We start from the raw sequence: 26,407 nt of genomic DNA, 5'->3' as shown, positions 1-26,407 counted from the left end.
GGGAAAGCTACACTCTATCTGGCATGCATCCAGTGCACAGTCTTTAGGAAAATTGATGGACAAATATTTTTTTAACCCTGTGATCTTCTGTGTCATTGATTCTTCTAGGCTGTAGAACTGCCTATGCCAAAAGGCCAGAGCCTCTGAGAGTCCACATTGTGACTCACACTTAGCTTGTTTTCTTAGCTATATTAAAGATGACAGCTTTAGCTGATTAAAAATACCTGTCTAGCTAAATACAAACACTGTATTTATTGTTGCACAAGATTTAAAAAGAAACAACAGAAAGGGAAACCTGTATTACACTGCCATTGTACTTCTCAGGGACTCAAATTTGTAACTGCCATGAACATTAAAAAGAATTCAAATAAAGGATTTTAAAATAAATTTTAAAATATTCTGCTTCTTTTTCAGTCTGTGATACACCTTTTTTCCCCCTTTCAGCTTCTAACTACTCAGGGTTATCATCAAAAATTAATTACTTCTTCCCCTCTCAGCACCGTCTTGGTGCTTTCCGTGCTATTATATTCCCTTGGAGCATCTTGCTCTACTGATACTAACCATTTTTTTGTCAGTCTCTAGTTGAATTCTGAGCAATTATTCTTCACTCATACTTAGTTTTGAAGGCTTATTCCCATCTTTCAAAGGTGTAGAAAGGTTTTCATGCCTTTAAAATTGTCTGGCTTTTCTAATGATATCAGCATGTCTAGTAAGAGGTTTTACATCTCCCCACCAACCTTGCTTAACCCAGACTGCAGAGTACCACATTCATTTGTTTCAAGTTTTTTTATGGATATTTTACTAAGACCTTTATGTTTGCAAATATCAAATACCTTGCTGCATGTTACAAAACTGATCTCTTACAGCTGTCAGTTAATTTATTTAAATACCAAAAGTAATGCATTTTATATTAAACAACTACTGAGGGAACAAAAGACAAAGCACTTTTTCTCTTTATTTCCCTAGCAGCATCCAAGCCTTGCCTGTGGTCCACTCAATTTAGGGACTACATAATCTCTCTGTAAATTCCACATGTGAGTGCTGCCTGGTTATTGTCACTGCATAATGTCCAGCAAGATGAAGCAAAGCTTTCAGAGGGATAACAGTATTCACATAGCTTTGCATAAATATTGTATAATGGCTTCCCTCTGAGAGATTTGTAATGCTCCAACATCAAAAGACTTATGCATTAAAAATAACTGGGGTGCAGATCAGATTAGCTTTTTCACACTTCAGAATTATGCAGTTTGGAAGAGCACAAGTCCAGTGACAGTGGAACTCCCATTTGATATATTCAGGACTTCATGCAAAACAAGTTTTTTCAAATCTAAAACATACCAAGTCATTTATTAACAATTAAATTATTAATATCTTTATGAATGCATTGTTGACTATTGACTTATAAAGAAAACCATTTAAATAAGCTAATAGTAAATGTGTGTGAGCAATTTATGGATCAGCAGAGTTTTCAGGCAAAAGACACGAGCTCATACTACTCTGGGAATCTTTCTTTTATACAAACAGCAGGGTCAGGCTAAAGAACTTTGCCAAGTTCTTTGTGCTTTACTTCTTATTCAACTTTCTTACGCTAATGTCACTGATATGTCATTTACACAGCAGACAGTATTTCAGTCTGTGGGAGGCAGGAAAAAGCTAAGAAGTCTTTTCCACTTCCTTTACTGCAAGATTCTTGCTCTCAGGAAGGTCTTGCCCAGCCTTGTATAAAATGGCTCAGCAATGGGACTGACTTCATTCCCCCATAAAAACACAGTTCTCATCAGGAGGGCTCAATGTTGCTGAAATTCCCTTGATGAGCAAGAAATACTTTACTTAGCTCACTATCTATCCCATTTACAGATATTAAACTACTGATCCTGCAAGACACTGATTGCCTCCAGTTCTCACCGAAATGGAATACAATCTTACAAAAGGACAACTTACACTACCATTATTTGTCTCTTTCCACCTTAGGAGTAACTTTTGTGATAAATTAATGCATGTTGAGACATGGTTAACTTTTAAACAGCTAATCTTAGCTGTTTAAATCAGGACAAAGCCAGACAACTTCACAAGGGATGGAGTCCTTGAAGTGGAAATTAAAAATTCCCCATGTTCACCTCACCTTGTTCACTGGTCATTGGTATCTGTCTCTACTGCAATAACCTCAGCTTGGTGACCCCTGCAGAAAAGAGTAACAAACCAGTTCCTCAGGTGCTGTTTTTCCAAATCTTAACTCTCTTGCTGTCACAGTTTAACCCCAGTCAGCAACCAAACACTACGGAGCTGCTCACTCACTCCCCCACCCATGGGATGGGGAAGAGAATCAGAAGGGTGAAAGCTAGAAAACTCATATGTTGAGACAGGCAGTTTAACAGGGAAATCAAAAGCCACACAGACAAACAAAGCAAAACAAGAAATTAATTCACTGCTTCTCATGGACAGGCAGGTGCTCAGCATCTCCAGGAGAGCAGGGCCTCATCACCTGTAATGATTACTTGGGAAGACAAACATCATCATTCCAAACATATCCCCTTCCTCCATCTTCCTCCCACTTTATATACTGATCATGAAGTCATACGGTGTGGAATATCCCTTTGGTCAGTTTGGGTCATCTGTCCCAGATGTGCCTCCTCCCAAGCTCCCATGCACCCCCAGCTCCTGGCCAGCAGAGCAGCATGGAAAGCAGAAAAGACTTGAGCTTTGTGTGAGCTCTGCTCAGAAATAACAAAAACATCTCCGTATTATCAACCCTGTGTTCAGCACAAATCTAAAACACAGCCCCACACTAGCCACGGTGAAGAAAGTTAGCTCTGCCCCAGCCCAAACCCAAACATTTGCCAATGTTAAAGCTGGTCATTATAAAAACATAATGCTCTGAAGTTAAACAGAAGATTTCTGTTCATGGATTTCTGTAGGCATTGCATTTTAGTTATGTGGGATTTTCCAGTCTCATCAGTACAATGAGAACTTTAGCTTCTGGCAGCAATAGCCCTTTACCCCTGATGTCATCAGATTTGAAGAATTTAGGAAGTAATAAAGTTCTACAGTCATTCTCCTCCAAATTGCTCCTCTGCCTCTCATCTTTTACCCAGCTCTCCTGACTGATCACCAGTCTTTCTAGATAAAACAAGCATTACAGACACATCAGGGAGCCAAGCTGTAGTTACTTTTCCCCACACCATAATTTTAAACTGACTCTAAACTCAAGCATTATGCCATCACTGTGATCCATGCCTAACAATATATGATTTTCACCTCTGGCATAACATGCTTCTTGAATCTGGATAGAAATCTCTTTATACTACTTCAGACAACAAGGTCTACAGGGCTTCATAATGAGCTCTCAGGCAGGTTGATTAACTGATTTGGACTGGGAAATTTAGCACAGCACTATGAATACTAATCAGAGAAAAGATATGTCTAGGATTAGGGTGATGCTATGGACAGAAGTGGATGTGGATTTCAGTATATTGCTAAATTCTGCAAGATGTGGTGTGTTAACAGGACTGACAGTGTTTGTAGTGTTAAATGTCTCTTGTTTATTGGAGGGTAAGTCTGATAATGGTCAAGCTTATATTTAGCATTTGAGCTTGAGTGAGGGTGAAAGTTTAGCGCTCCAGGCATTAAAGAACAGTTGTTCCAGGATTTCAGCATTTAGGGAACAGTCCTCCAAATCATTAAATGCCAGGCAAGTACCCTTACACAGAACCTGCTCAACTCCAAAGAATTCACTGCACAAGCCAGATAGACACTTTCTTGCTAAGCAGAAAATGAGTGGTTAAGAATGATATAAATTAGCCTGACCTACTAAATCTGTTTAGCTACTGTTCTGTTGTATACCATGGATCAGGTTGGAACATAGACAAGAGAACAAAGAAATCTGTCCACCGTTCAACCAAAGTTTCCAGCTTCTCTTCCATACACTTTCTGTTGTATAATAAACAAAACTGTGTCAAAGAAAATCTACAACCACCATCCTATCATCATTCTCAGCATAGACCCTGTTGTACTTTCAGCTACTACTAATTAGCACTCTCCCAAAAATCCTCCTAAACACAGACTCCAAGTTAATACAAAAAAAGGTGAGATAAGAGTAAAATAATTTAGATCTATAGGTGTAAGCTTTGCCATATCAGTTAGCCTTTGAGACAGTCTCTGTCTTTCGAATGGTTGTCCAAACTTCATTTGATTCACACAAAATCTTTGGTATGACATTGCTGAAATTTCCCAGACTCTCATAAACAAATTGCTGCTTAGCTCACAAAATGGCATGGATGCAAGAAGTCTTGAAAGTCATCTCTGACCTGTCCACTGGATGCCTTGAGCTGAAGACACACTTGAATTTCTTCTGACGTGGTATTTTTGAGACAGTTTTTCAAGTCTCTTGCATGGGTTAGGATTGTTTCTCTTCTGCTTGTTTACAAACTGGTACAGCTGAGGTCTTTGCCAATTGGCACTACAGGTCTAGATCAGCAACTTCAAAAACTGAGCAGCCACTGCTCATAAGGTAATTTTAGAAAAGGTCTTGTTCATAGAATCATAGAATATCCTGAGTTGGAATGGACCCATGAGGACCATCAAAGCCCAACTCCTGGCCCTGCACAGGACAGCCCCAAGACAGTACCATATGCCTGGGAGGATTGTCCAAACACTTCTTGAACTCTGTCAGGCTTGCATTTGTGATCACTTCCCTGGGAGCTTGTTCCAGTGCCCAGACACCCTTTGGGTGAAGAGTCTCCTAATATTTAACCTAAACCTACCTGACACAGCTTCCTGATTCTCTCTTGCATCCAGGTATGATTTGCTATGCAGTCTGACCTGGTTTATGTATATACCTTAATATGATGGCCAGAAAACAAGATTTTCCACTACCAATAGTTCTAGTATTCAACTTCTTTCTATGAGTTTTTCCTGCCTTTTCCAAAATATCTTCTGTACCACTTAAGGGACTGAAAACACAAGGTGTTCAGTTCATACACAGGAAAGGAAGTCCATCATCCATCACTATCATTTACAGTACTATAAGGTCAGAAAACCAGATAATATTAAATAGTAGAACAATTCAGACCACACGGAAATTTCCAGTTAAAAAAGACACAGGGAAAAGATGAAAGACCCAAGAAAGAAAGACTGTCATGCTGTACCCAACTCTCTTCTATGTGAATAAATAATCTTCATCAATATTATCAAGCGACCAAAGGCAACTATATAGAGCACTGATTCTGCACATATTCATGCCTGTGCTTAATTTTATGTGCATAAGCTGTCTCATTAATGTCAATGGGACAACACATTTATGCAAAGCTAATTCCGAGGATAATTATTTGGAGCATTAGGAACCTCTTTGTAATGAAGAAGCAGAGATCAAAATTGCAGTGCTGTTTGTAGCAAACTTGATTTGAAAGACACTTTTGTACAGTTTCTCCTTATTTTTCCTTACCTTTTATATTGCCAGTACATCCAGAAACTTCTATAAGACTGTATATATAGTGAATTAAGCTGGCTAGCTTGTGTGTTCATATGGATAAGTATAGGAATAAATAGATAATTTGTAAAGAAAGCATAGCACAGATTCTATACATGTACACTTCATGGCCTAATAGGATCCTTTTTTGCAATCACATTTTGTATAATAACATTTTATTGATAAAATTGTTATAGTGTTATCTAGAATTTGTACCAGAGCTCCCCATGGTCCAATCCCAAAGCTTACCAGTTTCCCTGTAATGAAAAAAGCATGAAAAGTAGAGACTTTCAGGCTCAAAATAGTATTTTCTGAACTCAGATTGACCATGTCTGATATTCCATCAGTGGTGGTTCCATACAGCTCGTAACTTGTTCTTTTGTGCAGCTGATTAGTCATTATGTCACTCGTGGAGGAGCTGTATGGTTCCTTATTTTGCCTCTGAAGATCCAAATATACTTATCTCCTGCAATACTTAACAGCACTTAAAACTTCTTACAGTGAGTGATTAATGCCCGAAAACAGTCTCAAAACCTGGACACTAGTCTCTAGGATGAGCATGATGGGCGTTAGTCTACAGGCCTGTAGCTATTTTCTCCTCTCTTTTCCTCTCCTAAAGCATCTTGAATTGTACTCATCCATCAAAAGAGCCTATGAAGAGAGCCATGGGTTTGAACCTCAATAGCCTGAAGCACTGCTGGATTGACTTCTCCAGGGGGCAAGGCTGGCAAAAATGTAGCTGTAGAAATAACTAGCTTTCCTTCCTGTAATGGTGAGAGAACTTACTCATTTGGAAGAAATGTTATATATACCTGTCTTCAAGTGGCCATCTGGCTTTTGAATTTGAAGGGACCAGAGACATCCATGCTGTGGAAGAGGATGACATTGCAGAAACACACCTATGCTCAGTGTTTCCACCTTGTCTGGCTTGAAGCACAGGTTTCAGCAGCTTCTCAGCCAAAGAGAGTGATGAGTTTGCATCTTATTTGAGGTATGTGTGTTCTCCTAAGTGGTGTAAAAGGGATCCTGGGAATGGCAAGTAGTTTTCACTGACACAGCTGTTGCCTAAACAGTGGGTTAAGCAGCCTCAGCCTTCTCACACCGCAGTCTCTGCAGATCCCGTTCATGTTTTACTGCATCTGCTCCCTAGTTCTTTCAGAAATTCAGCACTGTGCTCTCATATTTAAATATCCATTTTCTTTAGCACAGAAACAGGCAGACTGCCATGTGCTTGGTAAAGCCTGTTAATTTATATAATTTTAAATAAAAATAATTAAACTGATGGAAGAACAATCTGCTATTCATTTTCCTACTGAAAACAGCCATCACTGCCTTTTCATGAGAAATGAAGGCCTCTATTTTTTTAATATCAGTCTCCAAATGCATAAAAATCATTTTAATACTTAGTTTTCATCTTTGCTTCATGGCAAATTAAAAATGCAATCTATTTAGATCTTCCATGGTAGCAGATTTATGCAGTAGAATCACTGAGGCAATACATTCAAATTTCCCTTCTTCTTGTATGCAGAATATTTCATATAAAAGTAATTAAGACCTGAATGCAAAACCTATGAAATTCGCTAAAATATATATGAAACAGGATAGAGATCAATGTTTGTATCTCAGTAAGGATGGTTGCTAAGGTGTAACAAAACAGCACTCTTTTGTGAAATGGAAGGAAGCAATCTTGTGATACAAATAGAGAAATTGTGTCACATGGTCTATTCTATTAAGATAGAACATCATTTTGTATACAGTGTCAAAATTAAATTAAACTGGCTATTCTTTCCTATTACTCATTAGCATTTCGAATTTCCAAAGCCTTCACTTTTTCAGTTTCAGCATTGCTACTTAAGAAATCTAACGTGGCTGCTTATTTCAGCCTTTCTTTAATTTTCTCCTGATAGATTTTCAATGCAGCTCTGTTTTTTCTGTAAGTGAAAGCAAATTACTCCACACATTTCTCATCCTTTTTTCATGCCACAGCATCGATCATACTGAAGGCAATACATTTTCTTAATATTAATTTTGTGAAACCCATTGAGCAAAAATGACACCAATTCATTCATGTTCCTGGATCTAAAGATGACGAATCAGTGGATAACTTTCTGGTCAGTGCTAACTAGGTTCTGCATACTGGAAGAGTGCCAACAATGCCTTAAATAATTTTCAAGATTTAAGATTTAAAATATAAACTAGAACTCCTCATTGTTGCATCATCTTTGACCTTCATATCTTAATTTCACATTCTAGAACTGGCTGGAGAAAAAATCCAACAAAATATTTTCTTTTAGAAATTGCTCTTTTGTTGGAAACAGACTACTTGTGGGGAAAAAAAAACCCAAACCAGTTTGGACAGATGTTTTTGGAAACATATGTAATTTCCTACCAGCTCTCTGACTGCCTACTGAGGCAAGTCCCTGAACTGTGGAAATGATGGTTCTGACATCCTGCCCCTTAGTCTTGTCATCCTCAGAAATTAAACCTCCCTGCACAGTCATTCTCACCAAGATAAATCAGTGACAAGTGTTTCAGCAGTATCAAACATTGGACAAAAAGTCTCCACCTTTCAACTGAAGAATCCCTCCAATGGGTGGCTCATTTAGTATTTTCTAGAGGGTGAAGCTACTGAGTATAGGCCCAGAATGGCTTCTCACTGCTGTGGTTTATTTTCCTCTCTTTATTTTGAAGAAGTGGCAGATCAATGATCAGAAAAAAAAATGGTGTAGGAAAGAAAAATCTTTTTCTTGTCCTGAAGGAGTTCATATTTCTGCAAAGTGTGGGGCCATATGATCAGGTTACTGGCTGAAGCACAGAAATCCAGTATTTATATCAATAAAATCAAAATCACTAACATCCTACACTACATTATATCAGGGGTTGGGGAAAAGTACTGGTTTTATTTGGACAAGTTGTATTATTTCCCTTAAGAAGGTATAGAGGTAATGGCAAAGAATGAATTTAAATTCCTGTTGAGTTTTGGATATGGTGCTAGATGACTTCAAAGACAATGCAGCAAAACAATGTACTTCCTCAGCCCTGTTGTTTTACACTGAAGTGTCTCGGCCCAGGCAGATATCTGACATGGAATATATCAACCTAACTGAGTAATGTTTTGGCAAAATTTCTAATCATTTTATTGTCTCACAAAAGGGCATTGGACAATGTCAGTTAAAGCAGTACTCCCATCTCTGCCAGAAACACAGCAGAGTGCAAGGAAACTTTTATCCCCATGTCCAAATCCAAGGAAGGAACATAGAAGAAGCTTCTATTAATAGTAAAAATTATGTTACTTACTGTCATTTCTGCTTCTGATGATTTCCTGGGCTCATCTATTTTTCAAACAAAAGTTAGGTGAATTCTCTTTAGGAAGTGTTGTACAACCTTGATGCTGCTCCCATTTCCATTCATGAGAGAGTTCCTATTAACTTCCATGTGCTGGGATAAATCTCTTGTAAAGGAATGCATCCTTTCTTATTCAGATCAACAAATAGATGCCCCAGACTGAAGAACAAATATTCAGACAAGAAGTCTGATGGATTCTTTTATGAATCTCTTAATAAAATAATTGCACACTTTCTAACTGTAGAATTATGGAGGGGAATTTTTTAAAAAAAGCAAGCCACCAACTGTGTTAAGAATCCAGATTGATTGCATTGCATTGTGATCCAAAAATAATATTATTTCCATTTATGGATTGTAGTAATTTGCTACAGACATCACAAAACTGCCAGAGTGTCATGAATGGTCAGACTGGGAAGTTTCCTTAGCTTTAAACTTTAAAATACAAGCTTTCAAGCTTGTATCATTCAAAATACTCAGTGGAGATGAATCAATGGGAAAAAAATCACAGAAAGATATCTGAGTAGATCTTTGAATAATACATGATTTTTTTAATTGAATCAATGTTAAAAGTTAGAAACATATATATACCATTTGTATGAACAATATATTAATTAGGGTTATGGAATTTCCTTAAATTATGCAGAGACAGCTATAATCAGTGCTAATGGAAGAAAAGAAAAATGCAAGCATGAAAAGGAACTTATATTGCTATGCTGTCAGATGTAGTGATCAATGGCAAAGCATTTACAGCACTAAAATAAATTACAGCACTCTTGTGGCAATGCTGGAAATGGGTCTAGAGAAAACAGATTATTGGGATGCCTTTTATTATTTTTGGATTTCATGTAATCTGGGCAATGGAACCAGTTACAGAATTTCACAAACTACCTGGTGAAAGCACATAACAGATCATCTGTCTTCATCAGTCACTCAAAAGTGAGTGCATTTCTCTGCACCAGGGAGACATGCTAAATTTCTACTGTCTCCTAGAAATCCTTCAGGCTCCTGCACTGAAAACTCAACACAATCACTGATCAAGAATTACAACTATGCAGAGAAAAGCAGATGGATTGGGTTTTACTAGACTGGAGATCCAGTAAACCATATACTGCTTAATAAAAAATTCCCCAAATGTACATCTTTCTCTCTTGTTCCATTACTTAATCAGGTTTTTGTCAAAACAGATTAAACAATTAACATAACCTTCAGACACTGCAGTCTCCAAAGAAAAGAAGTCTCTCTTCCTCCAAGCAATGATTAACCTAGGTTTTGAGTGGCTATGACTCCCAAAATTTGGGACCTTTCATGCAGCTTTAAGAGAAGGTAGTTTAACAACAAATTCAGGCAACAGGACAGAAAACTAAGGCTTGGGCAAAGATATCAGATGGACATGCCTTCATTTAAGGCTCCAGAAAATACAACTGGCTCTGTGAGAATGAAGGGAGAAAAGATGATCTTGTGTTTTTTATGTATACGGGGAAAAGGTCATGAACTCAAAAAAAAAAAAGCAGAATTTTTAATATTTTTATTTAACATAAAATATTTCATAAGTCATCCTCATAAAAATTTAAAGTCTACACCACTTTTGTCAAAAGGATCTTTGCTCAGCAGTAGTGTCAGTTGGGAGCAGAGATCCTGCAACCACACAAGCTTCAACACAAAAAAAAGGCAAAACTTTAAGCATTGTCCACTCCAAAGAATATTTAAACAGGCTGTGAAGCATTCAGGGTCCCACTTCAATTTCCGTCATGGTAATCACAATACTGCCATCAGTCTCAAGCCTTCTGGAGATTTGCAGTAGAAATGTCAAGTTAGGACTCTAACCCTGATGAAAAAATTTCTGCCTCTGGCATATCCATGAAAAGTGCCTCATCATTACTTGGCCCATTAAATCAGTTTATTATTTTACAGGAGCCATTTACCCCTAATAGTAATACCTCATCACTGATACTATTATCTGCTTCAGGAGCACAGTATGGCTTGTTTTTTAGACTTGATTGCTCAATGTGGCTTGAAGGAAAATCTCTCTACACTTTTAATTTGATTGAACTGCTCTTTATCTTTGAGAAGATGTATGAAAATGAAATATGCCACATCTGCCCATAGCTGCTTGTGCTATTATCCTGTACTTCCGTTATCTACTTGGTTATTTTTCCTTTCAGTTTGAGGTTTTAATTTTTATAGACTGTGATCTGAGCATTAGTAACTTAATAAATCAACAAGAAAGAAAGCCATGAAAGAAGGCTAAGGACTGTTCAGAAAATGAAAGGAAAAACAAGAAGAGCTTTCCTTTAAGGTGAATGAGTTGAGATTGTCCCTGCTCAGAGGTGCTATGACATAAAAATCTAGTGAGTGAGAACAAGCAGGAAGGGTCGTACCATGGCCTCAGATGCATACAGAGCACTCCCATTGACTCCAATCAGAGCCTGATGCCAAAATCTCATGGCAGAATTTAACCTCAAGCAACGTTTTCGAACAGCAAGCCAAGCAGAGGTTTAAGATACTCACACACCATTCCCAAAAGAGAGAGGCTGCAAATGCTTTGTGTTTCTCAGCTGCTTTCCAGCCATGCTTTTCCTCACCAGGGAGTTCTTGTTGGCTTGAGTCTGAACATTGTTCACAGACTGTGTTCACAGGCTGTTTATCACTTCTAAACCCTCTATCATGCCCAACACCACCAGCCCCACAAAAATCAGAGGAATATAAAATGCTTTTTATTATGTATATATATTTTTTAAAAATACTTACATACTTCTGAAATACCTGCCATGCCTTTCATAACCATGTCAAATGCAAGCAGGGTCATGATATAAAAACCACGTACCCAGGTGCTACACAACAGATGAGTCATTGAAGGTGGTGAAATTCTTCTTGCAATTAATTGTGACTGATGTGTACTGTGAGATTTGGGTTCTTGAACAGAGATTTATACAAATCTAGATAATAATTTTTTTCTGAAGAGAGCTCATACTCTTTTATAATTGAATGTATTTTTTGACAAAAATTCCAGTAAGTACAAGTTTCTCATTTTTAGCCACAGTGTGCAAACCTAAAAAATACTAAAATTTTCTTTCCGCTTAAGACACTTCTTCAGCAAACATGTTACCCTAAAATTCTTGAACATCATACCTGAAATTTTCCAGGTGATTAAACCTGACAGTCTGTCCTATGCCAAAATCATCCATAAAAAAAATATAGAGTGCTAAGTGACTAAAGGTGTCACAAGGTGCATCATAAAGTATCCAGCCAGTTCATATTGGTACATACAAGTTGAATTTCTAAAACCAATTTTAAATAATTATCAGTATTTCTTAAAAGCTTCTATTTTCATAGCAATATGGGTGCAGAGACTTTCAAGCACAGACCATGTGTGCTAGGCAGGGATTTGTGGATGGGCTCGTGGTACTAAATTCCAAGCCAGGGCAGGATTATAGACATACCATGAAAGCCACAGGGAAAGGAAAGCTCTGTTCACACAAGTCATATACCTGGATCAGTCTCAGTGGCTGTGGAGCAGTTAAGCAAGATATGTAGTGACAGCTGTAAGAGTCAAGCCAGACTTATGACAGGTAAAGTTTTAATAGTTTTAGGTTTCCCACAAAGAGAATAATTTCAAGATAACCAGCAGCAGGAGCAGGTGTGAGCCAATTAATCTTCTCCAGGTGCATTGATGAGCTTTTCAGAAGAGCTAATAAATTTATTCATTTTGCCCCAAACTGTTACACTCACACCAAATTATGCAAGTTTTCCCATCTGTCTCAGTTGCTATTGACAAAGCACATGTGTCCATTTGTGCCTCATCTCATACTGAAACTAAGTTTAGGAGCTGGAAATCACTGAGTATGCAGGTAGTGTGTCATCTGTGGTACAGCAAACAGATGTGGGAGCTAAGAACTCAGGATCATATCCTGATCCATTATCTGAAGATACACTGATATTGCACAGTTTATGAATATGGCAATATTTAAAGCAGTTAGCATCTAACTATATTTTCTTTCTTTAACTGTAAGAAAAAATATTTGAAAAACTTTTTATGCCCAGAACAGAAATTAGCCACTTCAAAACATCATGAATTATTTCATTTCCAACTAAACCATTTGTTCATAGCAATACATTCAGAAGAACTCCATAATCTTCTAAGTTTAACTAATGGGGTTTTTTATCCTTTAGCAAAGAATCAAACCAAGGTATACTAAGACATGCAGTAAAAACTGTTACCCTGTAAAGTATTAGAAAATTTCCTGATATGCTATGCTTTCTACATTTTTTGCTATTTAATATGGTCTCTCCAAGCAGGAAGGAATGAGTCAAAAATAATTTATCATAGTCACAGAAGATTTATTTGATAAAACAAGGTAATTTATCAGCAATTTCTGCTGAATTGTATGCAAACTTACATACAGTTTTAAATGCATGGTAAAAAAATGTTATCTTTCCCAAATCTAATATTACATGACTGTGTCTTATTTTTCCTCTCATTCTACTCAGAACTGAAATGACTTACTGTGTATCTTTCTTGTACAGAATTTTTTTGAAGGAAACTAACACCATGTCTTTCTAATCTTCTAGCTGGCATTTTAGAAAACTTCAGAATTATAAAAATTCTTCTTATCTCAGCATTTATACATTCAGGTAATATTTTTGATATTAATCAAGCTGTCTTTATAGACTTCTCTAGTGCTGATATAGTAGTGATTCTCCTCCCTCCCCACAAAAATATTAATCAAATCAGCAGCTCTTTGCAAAGTTTTACTTAATTCCTTTCATCAATTCTTTTTTTTTTAAACAAATGGGTTCTGTCATTGTGATTTACACACATAGTAGTTCACAGTAAATTTATATTTGCTGTGTAACCATCTAACAGTTTAGCTATGCCATGTCAACACGTTGGGCAATTTGAGTACAGTCGAGGCACCTGAAATGAGGAGTTTGTCAAGCTCTGTCTGACCTTTAGACAGTGTATTGTTTTAATTTTTTTAATGTGTATACACACACACACATATATACACTTGGGTTTTGGGGTGAGAAGCCAAAACCCATAGCCAGGAACTGATGTTTCTGTAGATTCCCAGGGTAAAACAGGTACTACCCAAGCAATGCCTAAAACCCTGTGCACTAACCAGCAGGACATGTCTGAGCTCTGACTCCTCTTGAGAGCTCAGAAACCCAATGCAGGGCTAGCTCAGTGGTATTTCTACTAAAACACCACTTCTGCATTTCATGAGCTAAGCATTGAGATGAGACAGCTGAGGGGCCAAACAAGCTGTGCTAGTCATGGAAAGCTCTGGGACGAAGCCACAGCTCAGTCTGCAGAGCAGGTCCCTGTCCCACGGGCACCGTGTGCTGTGGGATGACACGTTTGCACGGGGAGCGATCGGTGCCGTGGCTCTCTCTTCCACCCCAGCTCACACCTCACTGTCTCAGCTGCCTCCATGAGGCCTACTCGAGGTTATTATCCAAAAATTTAAGGAACTAATGTTGCCAGCTGTAACGTGGTCAGAGATATTGCTGTTTGCAGTGTCTAGTAGACAGAGGATTACCTAAACTATGAAGACCTTTGAGGTCTCTTCCAACCTGGTTGATTCTATGATTCTATGACAAGACAATTTTTTCAGCATTCCACCTTGAGCCAAGAATTGATCTTGCCATGTGCTTTTACCTAACAGTGCATGAAGCAAACAGAAGGAAAGTCCAAAATGCACATCCAAGATTTCCAGATATAGCCCTTTACACAAATTCCAATCTTCTAATCTTTATCAATCCCGTCCCGTTTGCCAGAGGAGTCCAGGCTGTCCACAGGACATGCTGCATAGTGAGATGAAGATGCAACACCCAAAGGAAACCCAGGCACGTCCTGAGGACAGCACCAGTGCTGCCTTTGTGCCACAAACTGGGACTCACACACCAGTGCAATGCTCCTTCTGTGCTGGACCCCAGCAACCTGCAGCACCCAGTGGCTTGGGTACATGGGCCACACAAAATTCAAAACCTACTGACAACTGCAAGTGTCAAAAAATTAGTTTTTCAGACTGCAGGAGCCTTTGAAAGACAGATTATTTTTTTTTCAGGGAAAAAGAAGCAAAACAAACAAATACAAAAACAGCTAGGCACCTTTTTATTGAAAGAGAAAAATATTTTTAATTTATTCCTGTTCCTATCTCATCTCTCCTGATCTGATATGCTTTCTGGTTTCTTGCTGAACAACTGAGCTTTACTTCTCCTTAGCACTTCTGCAATTTTGATACTTTGAATTCAGCTTAATTCTTTCAGTTTAAATCACAGACTACAGATTTAACTACACAGAGAATTGGAATGTTTTTAACTCCTACAGGTTTTAAGCAGATATAAATCAAATGAGCATTTGATGTTCTTTGAATTCTAGTTTTGAAAATAATCACAGGATTAGGTGGTTTAGCTTTTTGGATGCTTCTGACCTAATACATTTTTAAAAATCAGTATCCACAATAGGAAGCAAAGTTTTAATACAATTTACAATACAAATAGACAAGAACAACTCAATAGATTTGGAATACAAAATACATTAGACATAATGGACAAACTGGCACAAAGTCAAGAGTCACTTGCTGCACTTTATTTTTAGGGATAATGATAAAAGGAAAGCATTTGCATTAAAGATTGTTGTTTAAATGAAATGCAACTGATAACATTAGATTCCACCATCCATAGAAAGATTGAACTCTCTTGTATCCACATCAGCTAATTGATATGAACTCAGGTATTTCGTTCCTAGTGCTTGCTGCTGGCTGACATTAAACTTCAGCTGTTTTACAGAGGAGGAGAGATACTTGAAACAGGAATGTGCTTTCTCCAGTGTTCTTTGCCTTCTAAAACAGGTCTGAAGTCAAAATGTGCATATACTCATTTAGAAGTTAAATGAAAAAAGGCAATATTCCACATAGAAATATGTACCTAATTTTTTAGTTCAAGTAAATTATAACATACTCAGAAAAAAAAAAAATTTTTACATTTTTGGGGTGTATTCCTATCTAATTGTTTTCAAAAATCTGACTTCCAATAGTAAGCAGGGACAAAGAAGTAAAATTAAATTCTCGAGTTTTTTTCAATTTTCAGGAGCAAAATATCTGTAGCTAGTAATTATAGAGCAAACTATTTTGTGAAAGGTATCATTTTAAGAAATGGAAGTTATTTTCTCTCTTCCTTACTTTCTCAGGAGATGAGGTGAAAACAGACAATGGTATCCCAATTTCAAGACAAGCAATTTCATAAATTTAGTTAGAAGAGGTGAGTTCTTACAGGACACAGGACCACAATCCCTTTCTTCCACTGAGAAAACTTTATTCATAGCAGAAAAAAAAAAGCTCTGATCAGGACAGAGATTTCTAACAAGGATGTTAAAGAGCTGGTTTTTTTATTCATAGAATGGAGTCTGAATAGGAAAATATTTTTCTGTTTGACACCATATGTGCTGCAATTCAGGTCTATATTACAGGTGGATTTTTAGACTCTGGAGTCACATAGGCATAATGAGTAACTCATTTCTGTTGCAAGTTCAGGGAGAATAGACTTTAAATTAAAAAACTAACAATCTCTAATAACTCCTTATTCATGCACAGAGCTTGAGGTTATACACACACAAAAATAAAACATAATGCCTGGAAAACATTGGTATTGCCAATGTACAGAAAATTTCTTGCAAACAACTTCATAGAAAACTTTTTTTCATAGCTATGCAAGTGGAAGTCATCTCAACCCTTAATTCTTTTGGAGTGTGATTCACCATCCCTGGAGGTTTTCAAGCTGAGACTGGATGTGGCACTTAGTGCCATGGGCTAGTAACCACAGTAGGGTTGGACTAGATGATCTTTGAGGTCTCTTCCAACCTGGTTGATTCTATGATTCTATGATAATCTGGGCAGTCCTGTACTGTTACCAACATCACAAGCTGAGAAATTTGAGTTTGGAAATGGGATTACATTTCCAGCAGTTCTCAATCCCTATGTTTCTGCAAGGGTAAAGGTATAATGAGTTTAATAAGAATGTGTGCATCAGAAATTCAATAATTCCATGGCAATCTGAAATAAAAGACATTGATTACTTTGCAGATGCAAAAAGAAAAAATGGGGAAGTTTTCAGTGAGAGATGGACAAAATAATCTGGAAGGCCTATCGACTTGTGTGATAAAATATTCATGTACTTGACTGATAAACTCTATTGTATTGTTAGGAAAAATACAGTGAAATTCATGTTTTCAGATTGCACAATTGTATTTTCTGGCATTAACTGGAATAAGGAACAAAATTACTGGAATACAGGAAATTAGCTGAAATGAAAAAAAACACTGCTGACCTCGGGCTCTGTTTGGAATCAAATGTTATGATCTTAGAAACATCCGGAAAGAAATCAACACTGGTTTTAAAATTCTTGAGGGTGGCTTTTTTTTGCCTCCTGCATAATCCTGAGCACTCTAAAGAAGTTAAGCAATGCAATATTTCAGCCTCATTTCTTTTCTGTCCTGTCACTCTTTGCTGTGTGGCTAAAAAATCAGAAGCATTGGTGTGCAGAGAGAAAGAATGAAATAAAAAAAAGGTAGTATTGTTCAGATATAGTCCCAGGAGAAATCACAATACCAGACTCACTTGGAGGGGATGTGCTATGGTCTTCTAATCTATACCTAGTTAATTACAACAAAAAATAACTAATGGTTTATGCCCTGTGGCTTGAGAGATTGGAGTTTCCCCAGCCTAAAAAGGCAAGATTCAATTTTCTGTGACTATGTTTCTCTACTGGCTGGTTTGCTCCAGATATTAGTTGGAGTATAAATCAATAAGCAGGCAGTGTAGACAATCAGACGTGTGGATGAAAGTGCAAGATGGAACCTAATTTAACATGATAGTACTGGGTAAAATGAAGTCTGATCTGGAGTGGAGTTTCTTAACACCAAATTCAATCCTATGACTAACTGTGTGGATTCCTACAATGAATCTATCCATAAAGTGGCACAATTACCTTTTTTATCGGTGAAGCATTAAAGACCATGCCACAATTTGTTAATCTAGAAATTCTCTATTATCTTCTTAAGTTTTCTATCTGTGTTGCAAATAAAGTGCTACCATTTTTGGCTTGTACCTACCTATCTAAATAGCCAGAGAAAATGTAAACAATGTTCTTCTTCAGCTTTTTACTTTGTGGCATCGACTTGAACTCCCAACTATAAAAATGGAACATGAATGGCATGATATGCAAAATATTTTTAGTGAAGAAATTTTCTTATTGTTAGAGCAAGGATCAGATTAACCTTTATAAAGTCATACATACAGAAATACACAGCAATTTTTGAGTTAGTTACAGTTCTTTGGTGAGACAATATCTGGTGTTGGCAGTAAATTATCACCTCCAGGAGAAAAATGGGTAACTACTATTAGGCAATGGCCATGAGGAAGACCTGAGTATGTGAGTAGAGGAAGGCCTGAGGCTATGAGTAGATCATAAGCACAGTTAAGACTGTGGAGCTCTTCACTTGCCCTGTAAATTATCAGCTTCAGGCTACTGTCAGCATCAGATAACCCACTGGAGATTTTTAAAGCAAATACCATACATATATATCTAATGAGAACTTACAAACTTTGAGGGGAAATCTCAGATTCAAGTCTTCCAGTGTAAGCATTATTTTTTGGAGTACCTCACTGCCCAAGACTTGTTTGTCTCATAATTCTAAAATATTTCATTTTCAGTACTAGTGATCAACATTTTTGACAATTTAGACCCTTAATACCCTGATAAACTCAATGGAAGCATTTGTAATGTCTGTTAATACCAAAATAAAATGCCTAAATACAGAAAAAAACCTGTCTGCTTGTTTACCATCAATCTTATTCCCACTGTGTCAGACTTCTGCTGTGCCAGGCTGTGCCTTTGGTGTGAAAGGCCAAAAGAGAGATTGGACACATGATGGTTTTGGTAGAACACACTCCTCCAAGAGCCCATTAAACACACAGTTCTCCACAGTAGTGATTAAAGAAATGTTGTCTCAGAGAATAAGAGATCTGGGAATCTGTCACAGAGAGGAATATTTGCAGGCAGGACTCCAATTCCACCCCAGTGATTTCTATGATGCTACAAAGACAAAAATCCTCACAAGCTACATTTACCCTTGTTAAGGATCATTTCTTTATAGAAATAATTCTTCATCTGTAATTTTTACTTGCTTTCTGATACAATTTTGATGTTGTCATATGAGAGTGAAAATATTTCTTTCTAACACCAAGTCCCATCGGCTGGTCTGCAAATTTTCTCTTTCTGAGAGTTGTGGCCATTAAAGCATTCCAGTGTGGGTTTTGCAGACTTCATCTGTAAAAAACTGTATGCAAAGGCATCAGATCATCCTGTTCTTGTGCCAGGGAGGATCTGTCCTATGCACTCAGCAGGCAAGTAGATACCCACCAAAGCGACAGCAACCTACAAAACCTGCTCCACTGAAGTAGCAAGCAATAATATTTTTCATCACAAGGCTATTTCTGACTTCCAGATATCTCATAAATATTCACGTTTACTTTTTCAAATTTTAATTTGATCACACTACTCACTTCCTTCAAATTGGTGCAACAAACGATGTGGTGCTCATATCTCTGTTACAAAGGGTCTCATATGCAGCAATCTGGTTTGCAAATATATAATCTTTTATTTCTCCTCATAATTTTAAAAACTCTTTTCCCTTTGCTTTAGCAAATCTTTCAGGTCGCTCAATAAAATATTTTTAACCTCATGTAAGACATTATCATGTTTTAGAATAAATTAATATAGTGTATTAAAATGCTTCTTTGTGAATCTTTAGATTTGAGTGCTTGCCTTGCTTAGCATAATTATTAAATGTAATTTATGTTTGTCATGGCTTAACATTCAAGCAAATATCACAAAAGCAGAATTTAAAGAAAGACAAGCAATGTTCAGTAATAGCATAGATCAGTCTTGGAGACTGACAAAAGGTGTTACAGAAAGTGTAAGGTGCCACTAATAGCAAGGACAAAAGACCCTTTGCACTCTACCTCACTCATTTTGCTGCTGCAAACTTGGGTTAGTCTTTTGAAGATGTAATTCCTACCACTTCAAGGTAAAAACCGAAAGGATGACATTTAAGTCTTCCAGTTTAAGATATGGCACATTTCTTTTCTTTTTAGACATCAAATGTTGTCTGCTCAGCACTTTTCAAAACTGCAGACGACATACTGACGCCTCTGGTTTCCTTTGCGACTGGTCCTTAATGAAAAATGAAAACTCAGCTATTTCCCAAAGCAAAGTTGGCTTATAGGTTCTCAGAGTTCTCAGGAGTAAAGCAATGACTGGGTAACTTATAAGATTGCCAATGGGACTGGCTACAGTTCATATAAAGACAGAATGTCATATACCATAAGTCATGATAATATTCGCTCTAGGTTAAGTGAAGCAGCCAGGTAAGAAAGAACAAATGTCTGGCCCTTGGAGACAGCAGAGTGTTTGTCCTCTGGTGTTCATACTAACAGGGTTTCCTCACAGGATGGCTCCTTCTGCAACAGTGACAACATGCATGAAAATTAAAACCACTCTGGTTGTATTTTCATGTCTACTGTATTCACCCACTACATAGAGATGAATACATATACTTTGTATAAATACATTAGAATAACACTGAAGTAGCTATGTATAATTAGATTTTCTAAGTATTTGTATAATTGGACTTGTAAAGCATTATGTTTCTTTATGACCATGGATGCCTGGTCCAAAGTATCTTTACTGTCCCCCAGATCAAAATGTGAATATTTACCTTCATGTCTCTTTGGCAATATGTGTATCTTATTATTCCCTTCCTAAAATCTTCCTCAGTACTGGCAAATCTGTTCCCTTTCCAGAAGTCTCTATGTTGATGTAAATGGTCATCCCATTTTATTCATTATCTAGCATTTTAATCCTGATACAGAAAACATGGAAATATTTTCTGCAAAATATCTTCCCTGAACTGACTTCTTAGTCAAGGCATGTGTACCCAGGCTTTAAAAATACAACTACTGTTTTCTTAGATGTTTTGCTAAAATGCAGTCCAATACATCAAACCTAATACATATCTGACATTTGAGAAATAACTTTGCTGGAATTTTCTGTATAGCAAACTTGATTTTTTTTTTCCCTAGGGCCCTTTGAAAGTGTCTGCAAAGGTGTTTTGATGCCCTATCTAATACTGTTAGCTAATAAGCAATAGAAGGAGTGTGCTAGAATAGAACAGACTGAGGACTTTGTCTGAAATAATCTCTTCAGGTAACCCATGAGCAGCTATGTCTCAGCTCACCTCAGCAGCTGAAGTACTAATCTCCTGGATTGTGTTCAGCCACCCAATTAGGCAGTCACAGGTGAGAAGGAACAGGCTCTAACCTGTCTGTTGACTAAATAATTCATTAAAGTATGGCCGAGATATCTCTGTAAATACAGATGATTCACTATGGTCAGTATAATTCTGAAAAAGAAATAAATCATAGGATATTATTGTTTGTTCCCTCTAAGGCAACCAGCATCTTAAAATGCATATCTCTCATATTAAAATCCAGGTAACCATATGCCACTTAATATGATGATGAGAAGAAAATAGAATGTGCTGTTTTAAGAGACAGTCTTTAAATATAAGGTACAAACTGTACGTATGTCATGTCTGTCTCAGACAGAGAAAGGTTCTCTTAAAGTGAAATAAGTGGTCTAATCTCTGTGTTTAAATTAACTTTTTTTTTCTTAGCATTACTGTCTTCAATAGACCCTTTTGTTTTCATTTTAGGACTGACACTTATTAAGGAGCACATAAACATGAAGTCCCTAAATAATGGAAACGTTTACTTTTCACAATTTATAAATTATTTTCTCCTCTATATTTACAGACAGTTTTTCTACCTACATACTGAAAGCTAGGAATATTTTTTTAAAAAGTGAAGTGTGGTCTTCTTTTTCAAATCAAATAGTGCAGCTTGTTCCTTGGTTGACCCACTCTCTGCTCCAGCTTGTTCCTTGGTTGACCCACTCTCAGTCTTAATCAGACTCTCATGTATGATTAAGCTAAACATTTTCTTACTTCTTCCACAGAAACCAATTTAAAGGGAAAAGGAGCTCTTGGGATTTACTAAAGATGACTAGAAAGACTCATTTTTCTGTCAGTTCTCTTATTAAATAAAACAAATCTTTCACCTATAAGTTTTTTTGCTAAATCTTCATAGTGCAATTCACTCAGTGCCTGCAGAAAATTTAAATCTCTTCATGACATAAATGTCACGTTTCCCACTAGAATTCAGGGAAGATTTTCACTTATTACTGTCTCCGAAAACATATGCATAAAAATACTACTGCACATCCTGAACTTGTGTTTCATATTCTTACCATTCTCATTAAATTGAAAATCTTCCATGCTTTTATGTGTCCTTTCCACTATTGCTATTTTTATTCTGTTTTAATAACAGGCAGTCTTTCACCACTTCTTCATTTTCCTAAGCCATTTGTTTTCACTTGTCCTTGTCACCAAGTTTCTGAGCATTTTCTAACTTATAAAAAACAGGCTCACACTTTTTCAAGTTACCTGTACTTTAGTTTAAAAAAAATAACATCCAAATCCTAATAGCAGAATACTACACATCCTGTTTTCTATACAGTGCTCAGCTGTCATTGCTTTATGCTGCAGGATATTCAACAAAAATTCTATTCTTATCAGGCTACAATTACTGCAAACCAACTCATTAAATCCACATTTCAAATTGTCTGTGGAATGAGAATCCAACATCTTTAAATAAAGAAGCTAAAAATGGAATAGCACAGATAAACATTATACATCTGTTATTATTACTTTACCAAGTGTTTAATTCATATTTCAAGGGCTTATGCTATAGCAGATAGGACTACTTCTCATTCAATAAATTCAGAATTCTGTTTGGCTACTATTTATAGTGCAATATTTCCTAAATGCCTTAGTATTATTTATTTGTGACAGTTTTAGAAAGGGTAAGAAAGAAGGTAATGCAATAGTTTCTCACATATAAATAACCAGGATCAAACCTGAAAGAGGATAGCTAAAGCTCTTGTCTGCAAGCATCCTATCCTGTTCTGAATCTCTAGAGACAATCTTACACAGAAAGAGACATTAAAATACTCAAAATAATGCTCAAAGTAGAGGGATGGTGACATAAAACAGATGGGGGCTGCCAAAAGTGAAGAATGGGGAGGAACAGTCTTTTACTGAACTAAAAAAATAAAAAAGTGAGACTTGGAAGGAGGCAGAAATCATATGCATAGATTAGTTGCATATCATATGATTTCTCAGTCAGACTTTGGTCCTAACTAAGTCTGCTGGTTTTGGCTGCAGGGGGAGTTAACTTCCTTCACAGTGGCTAGTATGAGGCTAGGTTTAGAATTTGTCCTGAACACAGGGTTGATAATATAGAGATGTTTTTTTTATTGCTGAGCAGAGCTCACTCAAAGCCAAGGCCTTTGCTGCTTTTTATACTGCCACACTGGCAAGGGAGCTGGGGCTGCATGGGAGGAGACACAGCTGGGACAGGTGACCCAAACTGACCATATGTCAACATGTTCAGTATATAAAGTGGAAGGACAAAGGAAAAAGGCAGAGGGACATTTGGAGTGATGGTGTTTGTCTTCCTAAGTAACCATTACAGGTGATGAGCCCTTTTCCCCTGGAGATGGCTAAACAACTGCCTGGCCATGGGAAGCAGTGACTTTATTCTTTGTTTTGCTTTGCTTGCGTGCACGGCTTTTCCTTTTCCTATGTGTTCAGTATATAAAGTGGAAGGACAAAGGAAAAAGGCAGAGGGACATTTGGAGTGATGGTGTTTGTCTTCCTAAGTAACCATTACAGGTGATGAGCCCTTTTCCCCTGGAGATGGCTAAACAACTGCCTGGCCATGGGAAGCAGTGACTTTATTCTTTGTTTTGCTTTGCTTGCGTGCACGGCTTTTCCTTTTCCTATGAAAATGTCTTTATCTCAACCCACAAGTTTTCTTACCCTTCTAATCCTAACTAAGTCTGCTGGTTTTGGCTGCAGGGGGAGTTAACTTCCTTCACAGTGGCTAGTATGAGGCTAGGTTTAGAATTTGTCCTGAACACAGGGTTGATAATATAGAGATGTTTTTTTTATTGCTGAGCAGAGCTCACTCAAAGCCAAGGCCTTTGCTGCTTTTTATACTGCCACACTGGCAAGGGAGCTGGGGCTGCATGGGAGGAGACACAGCTGGGACAGGTGACCCAAACTGACCATATGTCAACATGTTCAGTATATAAAGTGGAAGGACAAAGGAAAAAGGCAGAGGGACATTTGGAGTGATGGTGTTTGTCTTCCTAAGTAACCATTACAGGTGATGAGCCCTTTTCCCCTGGAGATGGCTAAACAACTGCCTGGCCATGGGAAGCAGTGACTTTATTCTTTGTTTTGCTTTGCTTGCGTGCACGGCTTTTCCTTTTCCTATGAAAATGTCTTTATCTCAACCCACAAGTTTTCTAGTTTTACCCTTCTAACTCTCCCCCTGATCCCACTGCTGGGGGAGTGAGCAAGAAACTGTGTGCTGCTTGGTTGCTAACTGGGGTTAAACCATGACACTAGGCAATACTTTCAAAAGGCTGTGTGTCACTGGCAGCACTTGAAGTGCAAAAGCATAGAGAAATATTATTCTTCTACATTTTCATTTTGTTAGTCTGTTTGCTCACTTGTTTGCCTTAAGGCAGACACACACCAGATTTCAAGGGATAAAGACTCCATTAGAAATGTTTGCTGGAACTCAGTGTGAGTCCTTCTGTGAAAATTCTGCTTCCAGATGCCACAATACCCAGAAGGGGACAAAAATCTTGCCTCCCTGCATTGAATGATCATCCAGCCTTCAACCACCTCGGAACAAATTGGTCTGACACGCTCTCAGCTGCAGCATCTTGTAGCCCACAGGGAGCTAAGTTTCAGGGGGACCCTTAGAAGGCTCAGTGGGAGAATGATTTCAGAAGTTCATTCTTTATCAAAATCAAAACATTGATATAGACTCACTTCTTGATTTTGCACATTGCCATAGAGCTGGAGTGACTTCCAACGCCTGCTGAGCTCAGGTGTAGGACAGCTTCAGAGCCAGATCCTGCTGAGCTGGAATATCTTCCTCCTGTTTCACCTCACATTGACCCCTGGGCTTCAGTTAAACTGGGACTGCTGCAAGGGTCAAAAGCACACAAAGCATCTAAGGCTTGCTAGGGTGACCATGGGAGAGGAACTGCATCTCAGAATGATCTGTGGGAAGGGGGAGTCTACATAACAAAAATAACAAAGTGTAATAAGGTTTTTTTTAAATTAAAGACCCAAAATATATGGAATGTGATGCATTGAAAAGGTTAGTGGAAAATGAGTACTCGTGTGGCAGTAGTTCATAGCATTCCTTCAGGACACAGCAATTCCATGGACAAAATGTGGATTGTAACTTAAGTCCCCCAGTCCAGAGAGATGTCAAACTCCTGCTGACGAAGAGAGAGAGAAAGGGAAAAAGGTGAACTTGGGAATGAAACAGAAAACAAAGCTCATGGCTTGGTTTCACAGTCCATGCACAGTCAGAGCTAGGGAATATTCCTCGAAAATCTCTCCTGTTCCTGCCTCTAGGGAAGCAGCTTTACATGGATTGCTATTACTCTCTTTCTCAAAAGGCATCTCAGACCCCCAGACACAGCCACACTGAAAGAGGTCAAAAGATACCTTTTTTTACAAGTAGTTTATTAATTAAAAACATGAATACAAATAAAAATTAAAAAAATAAATTTAAGCAGATAAAAACAACTTGCAGAGCCCTGAGCAAAACAGTTTATGCTGATGGAGTATGAATGACAAGGCATAGTTTGATAAGACCATCTACAGTGGCACACAGACACAAACCCCTCATGAATGCCAGCTTTGAAAATCTTTCATCAGCTACAGATTAAAAACATAATAACAATAATAATAATAATTTCCTCAGACATAATTCTTCTGTATGCTCCAAATATTTGTCCAATTCTTCTAGATAAGACCTATATAAGAATGTAAATAACAAACTTAAGTCACTTTTTCCTCTTATTCAAATTGCTTTAATTCAGAACTGAGGAACTTCTGCTCTGCTCCAGAGTCTATGATATGCTCTCCTCTTCCCAAGCAAGTCCTTTTCCCATCCCAAGCTCACACTGTGCAAGTCTGTATTGTCCCATCACTTTGTACTCTCTGCTGGGGACTTTCAACAGATTCTTTGCAGGAGATCCTCCCTGTTTCACAGATGTCTAATGATAGGCTGACATTGGCTTCACCCTTAACTGTTTCTAAATATTTCCATTTTCTTTCCCAGGAAGTCTTAAGGGATTGCTGAAATTCCTAATAAAGCTGACTGTTTATTGCAGATTCTTTCCATTTATTATTTAATTCTTGCCTAAGATGTTAATTTTCAATCCATTTAGGCATGTATTTATCCCTTTTATATTTCCAGCTTTCACATCCATATGTTAAAGTGGAAAGACTAAACTGACTGAAGATTTGCAGTAGTTCTGTCTTACATTTATGTATTTCTCTTTGAGCCAGTCTTTTTGAAATCCATTAATACATCAGTACTT

Source organism: Acanthisitta chloris, unplaced genomic scaffold (assembly GCF_000695815.1).
Source record: "Acanthisitta chloris isolate BGI_N310 unplaced genomic scaffold, ASM69581v1 scaffold4561, whole genome shotgun sequence".
Classification (NCBI taxonomy): domain Eukaryota; kingdom Metazoa; phylum Chordata; class Aves; order Passeriformes; family Acanthisittidae; genus Acanthisitta; species Acanthisitta chloris.
The sequence above is the reverse complement of the archived record's forward strand: the minus strand, read 5'-3'. Positions refer to the sequence as shown.